This window comes from Glandiceps talaboti, chromosome 3 (assembly GCF_964340395.1).
Source record: "Glandiceps talaboti chromosome 3, keGlaTala1.1, whole genome shotgun sequence".
NCBI classification, from domain to species: Eukaryota; Metazoa; Hemichordata; class Enteropneusta; family Spengelidae; genus Glandiceps; species Glandiceps talaboti.
The window spans coordinates 27,363,814-27,376,683 of NC_135551.1; the positions used below are offsets into that span (position 1 = coordinate 27,363,814).

General features: G+C 36.4%; 1 pseudogene; it reads left to right on the forward strand.

Moving 5' to 3' along the window:
* The first annotated feature begins 465 nt into the window (after positions 1-465).
* LOC144433326 (isoaspartyl peptidase/L-asparaginase pseudogene) lies at positions 466-3,421 on the forward strand (annotated as a pseudogene).
* Positions 3,422-12,870: the final 9,449 nt, after the last annotated feature.

Genomic DNA, 12,870 nt, shown 5'->3' on the forward strand with positions numbered 1-12,870 from the left:
AAGAATACTAGTAGTTTGAGAAAAGTAAAAACGGAAAATTAAATTCCGATCCGCCCCACTTACGGCTTCGATCGGCACAGCGGAGTGGAAATTTCAGCTTGCTCGTTATATGCATATTATCAAACGAATGTACACCGTCACTGTCAATAACGATACATATTGTGACATGTTCATGTTCAAAGTACTTCAGCCAAGCTCATGACTGCATATGACAAAATGAGAAATTTAATTATCGTGTCGTGTTGTGCTATGTACACATGGACCGAGCATTGACATTGCAATGACTGCACATCCATTACAAGTGCGCATACATGTAATTTGTGTGATGAAAATCATGTTACAGCTGAAGGCAGAAGGGGTATAGCTCAGCATATCAACGAGAATGCCTATATACATGAATATGGACTAATATTCTTTCATGTTAAGCATTTTGGTGATAACATTTCCAATTTGTAATTTAACAGCATGGATGCTGACAAATTCCAGACTCCTGTCATAATCGTTCATGGTGGTGCAGGTAAAAGAAATTGTACTGTACCTGTTAAATCAGCAGTCAGCAAAGGTTTATGTGATGCAGCTAAAAGGGGTTATGAAATCTTGAAATCAGAAGATGGCACAGCTGTTTCGGCTGTGGTAGAAGCAATCTCTCTTCTTGAGGATGACGAGAACTTTAATGCTGGGTTTGGTTCAAAACTGAATCGTGATTGCAACATACAAATGGATGCCATGGTGATGGACGGTAAAACCTTAAAGTTTGGGGGTGTTGTTTCAGTGTCAGATGTGGCCAATCCAGTACGATTGGCTAGACTAGTGATGGACAAAACTGATCAATGCATTCTCTGTGCAACAAAGGCTGAAGAATTTGCAAGAAAAATGGGAATACCTAGTGTGTCTAGAGACCAGCTGTTGTGTGAAAGAGCTATAAGTCTATATAATGAAGCATTGGCAGCAGAGAAAGGAGAAATTACAGAGCAGATGGTTGAAGCTGTAGAAAGTCATGATACAGTAAGTATGATGTCCTTATTTAAAGAACCTCAGAGCCGTCCATGTAGGTTTAGTCAAACGTATTTCTATCTAATTACATTTGTATTGATTTACAGCTATCTACTTACACATGATTTTGCGTGATAAAGTAGCACCTGGTAACTTATTCAACTTTGAAATCTTGTAAAGAAGCCCTACTGCACTTGACATGTGTTCAGCCATATTTTGAGGGTTTCCTGCAAGGGTTTATGGGAAGATCTCTGTTGGTGACATCATTAACGTCCTAACCCCTTTGTCGTGACAAACAAAAAGAGTTTCAAGACCGTCATGAGAAATTGTGATGTCATCACCAGACCAATTCTTTTTTAGGATTCTAGAATGGGGAAAGAGGAAGGGAGCAATATTAAAAATCTTAACACCAAAGTAAAGCAATTCATCAGTGTGTCACACAACCTTTGGTGTTTATAATTAATTAATTTATATGAAGTGTAAAAGTACGCAGTGTCAATTTGTTGGTTTAACTTTAAGCTGTGCATGTATGAAATGAACCTGGGAGGAGAGTAGCAACATTGTAAATGTACCTCTTCGCGATGGATGAGGCTATCACGCCATTTGGTCCAACGAGGTAAGTATTCATCCAGCACTAGTTAATGTAATTTTCAAAAGATGTTGGCAGCTGATGAAAAGGTGAAGTGTTAGCATCACAGCTGTGACATTGTTCACATACTAATTATCTTCAAGTGACCAAGTGCTTGGCTTTTAGTTTAAAGCAGATTCGAATAATGAAAAAAATCCCATCTGATATCAGCTAAAAACAATTGACTGTACAGGTCATGCCACACCTATCAGCCAGCACTTACTAGTCTATAAGAAATGAAATGTCATACCACACTACCAACCAGCACTTACTAGTCTCTAAGATATGACAAGTCAAACCACGCTATCAACCAACACTTACTAGTCTATAAGATATGACGTGTCATAACACACTATCAACCAACACTTACTAGTTTATAAGATACGACATGTCATATCACACTATCAACCACCACTTACTAGTCTGTAAGATACGGCATGTCATACCACACTATCAACTAACACTCACTGGCCTGTGAGATATGACATTTCATCCCAACTATCAAGTGTTAGTCTAGTCTGTAAGATATGACATGTCGTGTCTCGCCATGCCTATCAGCCTATCGTAACATTGATTATATTAGATTATAATTTAGCCTTACTGCACCATATTGTAGATAAATTTCATTTTTATGAGCATCAAAATATCAAATTTGTCATATTTAAAATAAAAATATATTAATGATTGACACAAGCATGTGGCATACAGAGGAAAGTTTAAATCTGCCAGATTCACATCAAATTTGGTTATGTTTTGTTAATTTGTCAGGTTGGAGCTGTAGCACTTGATCGCCATGGTAATGTAGCCTGTGCAGCATCAACTGGTGGTTTAAATTTCTCAATGCCTGGCCGTGTTGGTGACTGTGCATTGCCAGGGAGTGGTGGCTATGCTGATAATTATAGTGGCGCTTGTGTAACAAGTGGTAAGTTTTCAGTTTGGCTTATTTGCTGAGTAGGATTTTTTTTACATATTTACTCAGAGAGAGGGTAGTGAGCAGGGGAAATGTGTAGGTAAGTAAATCACCATTGGGGAAGAGATATTCATTATCTGTTAAAGTTGCAACCCAGAATGAAGGCCAATCCAAAGTCACAAATTCCCATCAGAAAGGTTTACTAGTTAAGTGCTGGTTGATAGGCATGGTGAGGCATGACATGTTGTATCTTGCTATTGAGTGCTAGCTGATGGGCATGACGAGGCATGAAATGCTGTATCTTAGTAGTGAGTGCTGTCTGATAGGCATGTCATGACATATACTGTATTATACAGACAATCACCATGCTTATTTTTAGCTGATATCAGATGAAAATTTACATTTTCTCTATAGAATATATTGCAGGAAACTATATTGGACATGATTATAGGTATATCACAATAAACCCTGACTGTCTATTTATTTGCACAATGATTGTTATGTTCCATGCAGCCATTTTCCTTCAATATAGTTTGCGAAAAAAATGCAATGTCATGATTCTGTTAATTAATCCCATGTCATAAATGAAAGAAATTATTTTGATGATTATAATTGTCGTTTCAGGCAAAGGGGAGGCCATCATGAGAGTAAATTTGGCAATGAAAGCCCTGACCTTATTAGAAAACGGACAGACTCCTAGAGAAGCTACAAAAAACGCAGTGCACTCTATGTTGGACCGTGTTGGTGGGTATAGTGGAATCATACTGCTAGACAAACACGGCAACACAGGACTATACTGCAGTCAGAACTGGATGTGTTATGCTCACATTAAAGATGACGTTGTCAGATACGGAATTCATCCAGATCAATCGAAGTATGAACAACTTTAATTACAACCCGTGTAAACATGAGTGTATTTAATTGATGTACGTGCTGACCAGAAACAATTTTGTGGGTTTTTTTTGGCCTTACACATAGTGAATTGACAGGGTAGCCTTTCTTTTTAATACCCTTGTCACCTAGAACAATGATTGTAAGTGAAGCATTGGTGAATCCTTTATTATAGTGTTATGTGTATTGGTATGTTTTCAAATATAAAAGACATGAGCTGGTTGTAATGTGTATATTTAAATTTGCATGGTTTGGCAGAGTTGACATTGTAATTGAAGAATATGTGTAAAAAAAAAATAATTATTTACTGTATTTTAAAAAGTTGTTCAACACCATCAAAATGTATTTTTATTGCTTTGGATTTTAGCTGCTAGTAATATTCCAGAAGTGGTTTTCTGTAAGGCTGCTTACCTGTATTGTTATTATATTAAATTATATTAATATTTAATTATAGTTAATTTGTGTCATACATGGTACAATCCCAAACAGTGTTTTAATTCTGAGAATAAGTGCCAAAAGTGTGGTTTGAATTTGTAAACAATGGCTATTTATACATTTTTGACACACTCACAGCAGCAGTCCAACTGCACTCATAGCAACAGACAAAGCACATGTACACATTTTGAACACCAAAACCATTTCTTCGTGATATGATCAAGTGTATGTAAGGATAGGTAGATTGTCGTGTATGTGTGTGTTTTGTTTTCTGGGCTGACCATTCGTATCAGTAATAAAGTTAATGAATATATAATTAATTGTCCAAACACTGCTTTTAATTGTTAAGCTTTTACTAGTCATGGAATTCAGCAAAGGTATGAGAAAGCACAGATAATTAACATTTTTTCAATGTACTGGCATGATACAATGCAGGAAGTATTCACCACAGTTAGTACATGATACAATGCAGGAAGTATTCACCACAGTTAGTACATGATACAATGCAGGAAGTATTCACCACAGTTAGTACATGATACAATGCAGGAAGTATTCACCACAGTTAGTACGTGATACAATGCAGGAAGTATTCACCACAGTTAGTATATTTTCTTAGTTTAATATTCAGCGCATATCCGCCAGTGTATTTTTTTTCCCAATACTAGTATTTCATTTCCAGCTCAGTGCCGATATCTGTATGTGATCAAGATATCAAGATCCATTTGCAACTTTCTGTAATTCTATGTGTGATTGTTCATTGTTCTCCTTACATTATGGACAAAGTATTAGACGATAATTGAAACATACGAATATAGTAGAAGTAGAAGAATTAAGTGTACCTCTATGATTAGCCTGTATACGTACTGCCCCCCCCCCCCGGGGGGTTACCATTGCACTGTCTAGATCCAACGTTAGCAGGTCATACGTCCAAGGTCAACCAGCTAACGATGTATCTCGACAGCGCAGTACTAAACAGGTTACTCTATCATTGAAGGAGGCGGAATATGTAATTAACAGATACAATCAACAGACCCGTATACATTGTTTTCGTTGATGGCGCTGTTGCAATCGTCGCGCCATCCGAGCTAGACTGAAATATTCTTTTATATATTTGGATCACTTGTTATTGAACGCCAACAACAATGATTTTTTTCAGTCTACATGGTAACTAGTACTTTTTATTCTATAAATTAAGTATTAAGTTTTTTACATTACATGTAAAATCAAAATGTTAAACCGAAACATACAACTCCGAAAGTTCTGTTTTGGAATAGACGAAACTGTTGTGAATAGTACGCCAAGGTAGAAATTATGTTCCATAGAATATGGTCTTACATCGTTCTCATTACTGGAAGTCGATGCCAGTATTTACTGCTTCATTTCCACACAGTAGTCAGTGGAATAATTTAATAAACCATTATTTTTTAGTCTTTATTATTTGTTTTTGTTATGAACAGAACGCACACAAGTAGTACATCTACATGAGACTTATTGTCAATAAAACTTTATACCGTGCACACACAAACAAACAGGAACAACGATCCTAACCTCATTAACCTGAATAACCTGTTTTTGACAAGGGCAGTCCAGTTTTAGCAAACACACACACACACACACACACACACACACACACACACACACACACACTGCAGCAGAATGTGACACCACATGCACTGTAATATAATTGTCATACTAGTATTGTTCGAACACAATGAGAAGAATGTTGAATGACGACGAGTGTTCTTCGCTAAATAAATAAACGGTCAAGTTAAGGGGCACAAGCTGACTGTGAATGTTTTTCGGGCGTAATTTTTGCTGAATATTGAAAAAGTATACCTGTAGTATTAAATTCTGACTTCTGTTGGAAACTACTATAGAGATCTGAGCTGAAACATACTTCACCTACACTTGCCGTTGGCCGTACTCGAACCTGGTAGTAAGACAACTTATAAAGAATCCCGATGATGTAATTTATTGTACGTGAAATCCCTGCTATGCAATCAACTGTTATAACACTACCAGAATGTCATAGAAAGCATGCATTGACACTAAAATTTTCCAGAATAGTTTGAGCGAGGTTTTATGTAAGTATTTTCACTCCAGTAAAAAGCTTATGAACTCAGTCCGTGCCACTTTAATGTTGACGGATTTGTCGAAACCCCGACGCAGGGCTGGGAAAGAACATTTTCCTTTTACGATCTAATTGACTACTAGAAAATTGCGGTGCTTATTTCGAAACCCGAGCTGAAATCTGGTCCCTGATGTTCGTTTTCGTTGGGCATGAAAGCATCATCGTCGCCAGATAAATCATACAAGTCGTCGGTGTCGTCGCTACTATACTGCTGATCGGCTTCCATCTGAAGCTGTACTCTAGTCATATATTCCTCTAATTTTTCCATAACCTTCTCGTTTTCTTTGGTCTGTTCAGCTCTCTTAATGAGCATAAAGGTATCTTGCTCAGTTTGCTTCAATCTCCTTCTATTTCTAGCAGACCTTGATAATTTGGCCCTCCTTTGCTGTGCTGCTTTTTCCTCCTCTTCAGAGACCAATGATGGCAGACGAAAAGCCTCTTTCCCGCCAATATTCATAAACGGGGTCACTTCGATTTTCTTCCAACTTGCCTCACCAGGTTCTGGTTCGAGTTGCCTATAGGCATCTTGTCTTTTTGAATCCGATGGTGCTGATTTGTTCCGTGGTTTCTTCTTCCTAAAACTAATACTTTCTGTCGAGGACCGTCTTCTATTGATGACTCTCAAAGCAAGCATACTTGTAGCATCCTCCGTTGGTATTGCCAGTGAAATGTTAGACTTCGGATGTTTTAGTTTCAGTTTTCGAATGGTTTCTTCGACTATTCTTTGTGTGTCATCTTCCTTTTTGAGTGATTCTTTTCGTTTCTTCGTTTTTACAGGTACTTTTTTAGTTTGCTCAACTTTAGTTTCGTCGTCTGATATATCCGTAAGATTACCATCACGATCACTACCATCATCCATATCAGATCCACCGAACTCAGTCTGGAAAAAAGTGTTCCCGCCAGGTCCTTGAACGTTTTTAACAACCCCATTCGCCGTTTTATTAACTATTGGTGCCGGTACAGATCGTCTACCATCGGTATTTCCAGCAGCTGTGAACCTTCCATCTAGGGGCTCCTCAATCTCATCAACCACGCTAAGTTGGTATTTACGCCGATAGGTGGCGCTGTGACTACTCATTCTCGAACTGACTCTTTTGTGATTGAGTGCATCTGCAATTGACGGGGTCATTTTCACTTTTTTCTGAGCCTGAATATCCAATTTTATTTGAGTAGTCTCTCGCATAAGGGCCATCATAGAAGTTCGTCTTTGTTTTTCTAGGACTTTCATTGTTCTTGCATGACCACGTTCAATGCATTGGTTCATATACCGAGTTTTATCAAATTTAGCCGATCGCTGAGCGATTATATTTTGTGACGTCATGGTTGGTGGGTTACGTCCTAAGCGATCTGTAAAAGAAAAAATAATGTAGGAGAAAAAAATTCAGTACCATACGAGAGAGAGAGTGAGTGAGATAGAGAGAGAGAGAGAGAGAGAGAGAGAGAGAGAGAGAGAGAGAGAGAGAGAGAGAGAGAGAGAGAGAGAGAGAGAGAGAGAGAGAGAGAGAGAGAACAGACAGTGACAGACAGACAGACAGACAGACAGACAGACAGACAGACAGACGGACGGACGGACGGACAGATAGACAGACAGACAGACAGACAGACAGACAGACAGACAGACAGACAGACAAAGAGAGACATGCAAAGGCACCGAGACAGAGACATAGACAGTGAGTGACAGATGGAGAGACAGTACAGAGAGGTGACTTTCACTTTTCACTTTTCATTTAGCTATTTAGATTCTTTGATACAACTCCTTATATAAGTATCTCTAGAAAAAGCTCGTATTTTCTCACGGTAATAACTTATCGTAGATCCTAATATGGTCGCCGCATTAGAAAAGACAGTACCATTCAACTCTGGACGTATAATGTATTGCGTGTACATATATAAATGAACTTGTATTATCATTTATTTTTTCTATTGCAAACGAAATAACAAGTTAAACATTAATGTTCTGTGTCAGGCCACACACTTTAGTGTGTATTTACTGATATTTCGTAAGAGTATTGCTCGCGCTGTATCATATGCAGTTGGTTTTATTTATTTCTGATACGAGTCTAAACTATTTACAAACTTTGTTACGGCATCTTATAATAACTGCAAATACACAAAGGACTTTGTATTTTAACACCAGAGGGAGTAGCAATTAATCAATACCCTGTGTGTGTGTCAAACCTCCCCACAACAGGACAAACAAAACTGTTGTAAATAAAGTACGAAGTCGACCAGGATTAACTGTGTACGTCTCAGTTACATGTAAGATCTCGTAGACAATTCCAAATCCGAAGTCTTCGTTTGAAAAATAAATCTATTGATCACAAGTTAATGGTTGATATCAGGTTTTAAACCTATTACAAGTTGAATGTAGCTGTATGAAGTCATGAAGTTAATAATGTGTATTGTTGTAGTTTTTGAGGATATACATGTAGTTAATGGCGTCCATAGTTTGGTTGCTATGGTACAACTCGCTACCTACAGTCACAGGTGTACATCAGAAATGAATGTTTTTTGAAATTTCGATAAATCTCTAAATTACATCGCATCGGAAAAATTAACCAGGAGAGTGTCTTCGGAAAAGAATAGTTATATTTATAATAGATGAACAACTGTTATATTTGATGATGAAATATGTGTATACTATATTTCGTCATAAAGATAAAGTTATGTCATCGCGTCCAGAATTCTTCTTTAAAAAACCGATGAGATTAAACCCATTATATATTTATGATACCACAAAAGTATTAATTATACTTACGTAATACAAGTAGTATATCTCTGCTTTCATTCGATGAGTACTGTATTCATACGGTGCTGGTACATCAGAAGCTCACTAGTTGTCCGCCCTTTTGGTTAAAGTCATTTTACAAAATTGCGACACACACCCATTGTAGCAGGCTTATGATGGTCGGCAGGAGGGTGCAACAACAATTGCGACGTGTGGCACTTTTTAAAATTAGAGACAACTTTCTAGATCGAGATAATTATTTCCAGCTCCACTTACAACTAGCACCCAGTGTTGAACTGAGCAGCAAGCCTCCACCATTTGTGAGTTGTCACCCTGCACAGTATTACTTTGCTGTTAACAGTTGTACAAACACTCGGTCTGCACAGTACCTATGCTAACTACATGAGGTCACTCTATGATCATAAATTAACATTTCCACAGGTGAAAGGTCCCGACAATTCACAATCTATCATGACAGCAATGGAATTAAACAACTTTAAATTTGCTCAACAGATCGATAGATTTGGTTTGATTACTTATGTATGTATGTATGTATGTATGTATGTATGTATGTATGTATGTATGTATGTATGTATGTATGTATGTATGTATGTATGTATGTATGTATGTATGTATGTATGTATGTATGTATGTATGTATGTATGTATGTATGTATGTATGTATGCGTGTGTGTGCTTGTGTGTGTGTGTGCATGTGTGTGTGTGTGTGTGTGTGTGTGTGTGTGTGTGTGTGTGTGTGTGAGTATGTGTGCGTGAGTGGAATAACAACGTTTGTCGTTTCAGAAAGAAGTCGCCCCTTTCTCTTTCAGCTACTTTTGAATTTTAAAGGTACATAACTGTTCATAAGAAAAAAAGAGCCTAATCCATGTATTAACATGAAATGGAATGGCATAAATTTGTATTATAATGCAGCCTGGTGATATATCATAGATTTTAACAAATACAAGTTAGTCTGCATTTGTTATCAAAATAAGTCATCATAGCATGATGGGCGTGACAAGAAGTGGCAAGATTTAGCGTATTTGTGTTGCTATGACATCATCGGGTCATATATCGATCGGTGTACGTGTTATCATTCGAACAAATCAGTGGTTATTGATTACATGTCAGGATATGGAGTATCAGTAAATTGTTAGTTCACGCCTATACGTCAACAGTCCAACGTAGACATTTTATCACCATGATCACTATGCTGTGTTCCTACAAAGGTTGGTGAACCCTGACATCAGGCGTCGTCGTAAAACCACATACCTTTTTACGGCATCGGTTGTGAAGGGTATTTTTCGTTATGTAAGCGGAAAAATATGTCCTATCTTGTGAGAATTGTTATCATCAGGCCAAGCAAACTAAGTTGTATGCTGTAAACATACCTTTCAACAATAGGTTAAAAATATATGTTTACTCCTTTAATAGGGTCGACGTCATGATCGCTTTATTATCATTAGATTTAATTTCCGATTAATTTTAAAGCTCTTATATTTTTGCAATATTCAAAAGCACTGTACAATAAGATAAAACCATACAAAACAAAATCTTAAAATGCATGGGTAAAATTTGCAGCTTAAAAGAATTCATCACGTAATTTTCATGCCAAGTTAGATCAATAGGATACGGTAATAGGAACCATAAATTTCACAGTGACTTTTCCTGGTCATCATAGAATGGAATGTCCACCTGGTTGACGTTTCGGGAATCATAGGGGCGCGTAGTATTTCTTTGATTGTCTACTACTGGTTAAATAGAACGTGGCTTGAATATGTTTCCCTAAGTGTAATACGTGTCCCTAGTGTTCGGAATAACTCTTTAAAAATCTATCAGAGCAAACAATTCACAGTTTTAAAATCAGTGTGGTAAAGTATGTAGTAATTAGAATACATGAAATATGTGACTAGTACAAATTTCAAAGTGCTGCCGCGATGTCTTTTGCTCTTCGCAATCACAATTCGTCCGAGGCCCCACTCAATTATAATATCATTTGTTTTTCTCCTCTCTTCAGAGATGCAGATATTGTAGAGAGAGAAAAATATATTGCGTGAAAACAAATTGTGATCGGAGATTAAAATACATCTCGACATGCATTATATTAGTCAGATACTGATAGTCACCCAAGGTATGTATGTACCTTAAGTTAAAATTATAACATTGACTAGTTGATAAGCTTTATCCGACCGTAATATTCACTCTAGATCTTTGACATCAACATTACCACTCTACATAAATTCCACCATGACGTCATCACATAGCGGGTACAGTAACAAGTTTCTAACGACACAATAGAAGTTTAAGTTTAATATATGGAAGTTTTCGTTTTGATTTTAATTTGTCAGAAACGAATCCCACGATTTAACGAAATAATGAAATTATTAGTAAATCATTCAATAAAACTACAATATACGACATAGTTTGTGATATTTATTCAAAGATTTCTAATCTGTCACGCGATATATGACTAAGACAACAGCTGTAATCTGATTCCCTAGAGATTTAAATATGATATAGTTCGTGACTGGCACAATGTGGTGGTGATAGGAAACCATAATTAACATTCAATATAGAATGTAATTCATATTTTGTTTCAGTTATTTTCAAACTCATTTAAGAATGGGCCTTGAATAATGGACTAGAGTTGATTCAGTCTTTATACACAAAATGAATGAATGAATGAATGAATGAATGAATGAATGAATGAATGAATGAATGAATGATATGCACATGTACGTTACTTTACTTTCTTATGACAGACACCAGGTGTCATTTATTACATATATTGTTTTTTACTCAATCATAATAAACCTTCGTAAAGCTTCACGCTGTATCATCTCGTCATGGACAAGTGGTTTGTGATTTAGAATAAACTAGATGGAAAATTTATAAGATTTTTTTTTGTTGGAAATTCCTTCCAAACTGCCTTGTGTAACTTCAGCGAGCTCCATGCAGAAAGGGACGTTAAGTCATAGCCTGAAACATGCGTGCTGTGTCTTGTTACGCAGTGAAATGAAATATAGTGTGTTACAAATGGATCAACCACGTGTAACGTTTGTCTACTTTGTCAAACAGATTGCAAAACTAAATTTGCATTATTGTAGAATCGCAATGATTGACATATACTTGTTGTAAAGATTCGAGGTAGTGAGAAGTGTAGGTGAAAGGTCATGAAGTCAGACCATACCTATATTTATTAAATTTATTTATTGGGCAGGTTGAAAATTATGCTGACATGTGTCTACCTAGGCGTACGTATTTTGTGTTTGTCTTTAATATGTGAGAAAGAGAATTCTTTTATCTTGCAACGATTTTGCTTGTGATTTTACAGATATGACATTTGCTGATTGTAACGAATAAACAAACAAACAAACAAAAAAACAACAACAAAAACACACAAAACGGGTCAAATGTTATCATACTTGAATTAGGGAAACATTGGAATTGCTTCTGATCAACAAAACTCATCTTTTCAATTTTGATTTGAAAAAAATGAAATAAAATGAGTGAAAGTCATGCCAGGATAGTTTTGAAATAAATAGCACCAGACAACCATGTACAAATACCACGAAACAGGATCAATGGTGCGAAAACGTTGATAAAAAAAAATAATTTTGTTCAAACTGATGTTAAAAATCACTCCAATTCTTGTTGCTTTCAACAACATGTATTGATTTCATTGATGTTAATATTGTCAATAAATAAGGCAACTCAGTCCATCCTGTGAAAAATAGCGCCCTCAGTGATAGAAGTGTGTATACTCTTCATTTTTCTTTTCAGTGCCTTATATTGTAATATCTATAAAAAGGATCAACATAAATTAAAAAGTTACTGAAATGCAAAAATTTGGAGAACAATTTCATGTAATTTATTAAGTAGGAAAGTGGTTTGCTTGTAGTATAGGTAGTTTTCACTATTGAAAAATGAAACAAACTTTTCCTTGAAACAGTCACTTCTTATCAGCCGAACTGTTTACAATCGTCTGAGACATTGATGGTATTGTGTACACTGGCTTGATATCAATGTATAAAATGTGTGTCTGTGTGTGTGTGTGTCTGTATGTATGTATGTATGTATGTATGTATGTATGTATGTATGTATGTATGTATGTATGTTTGTATGTATGTATGTATGTATGTATGTATGTATGTA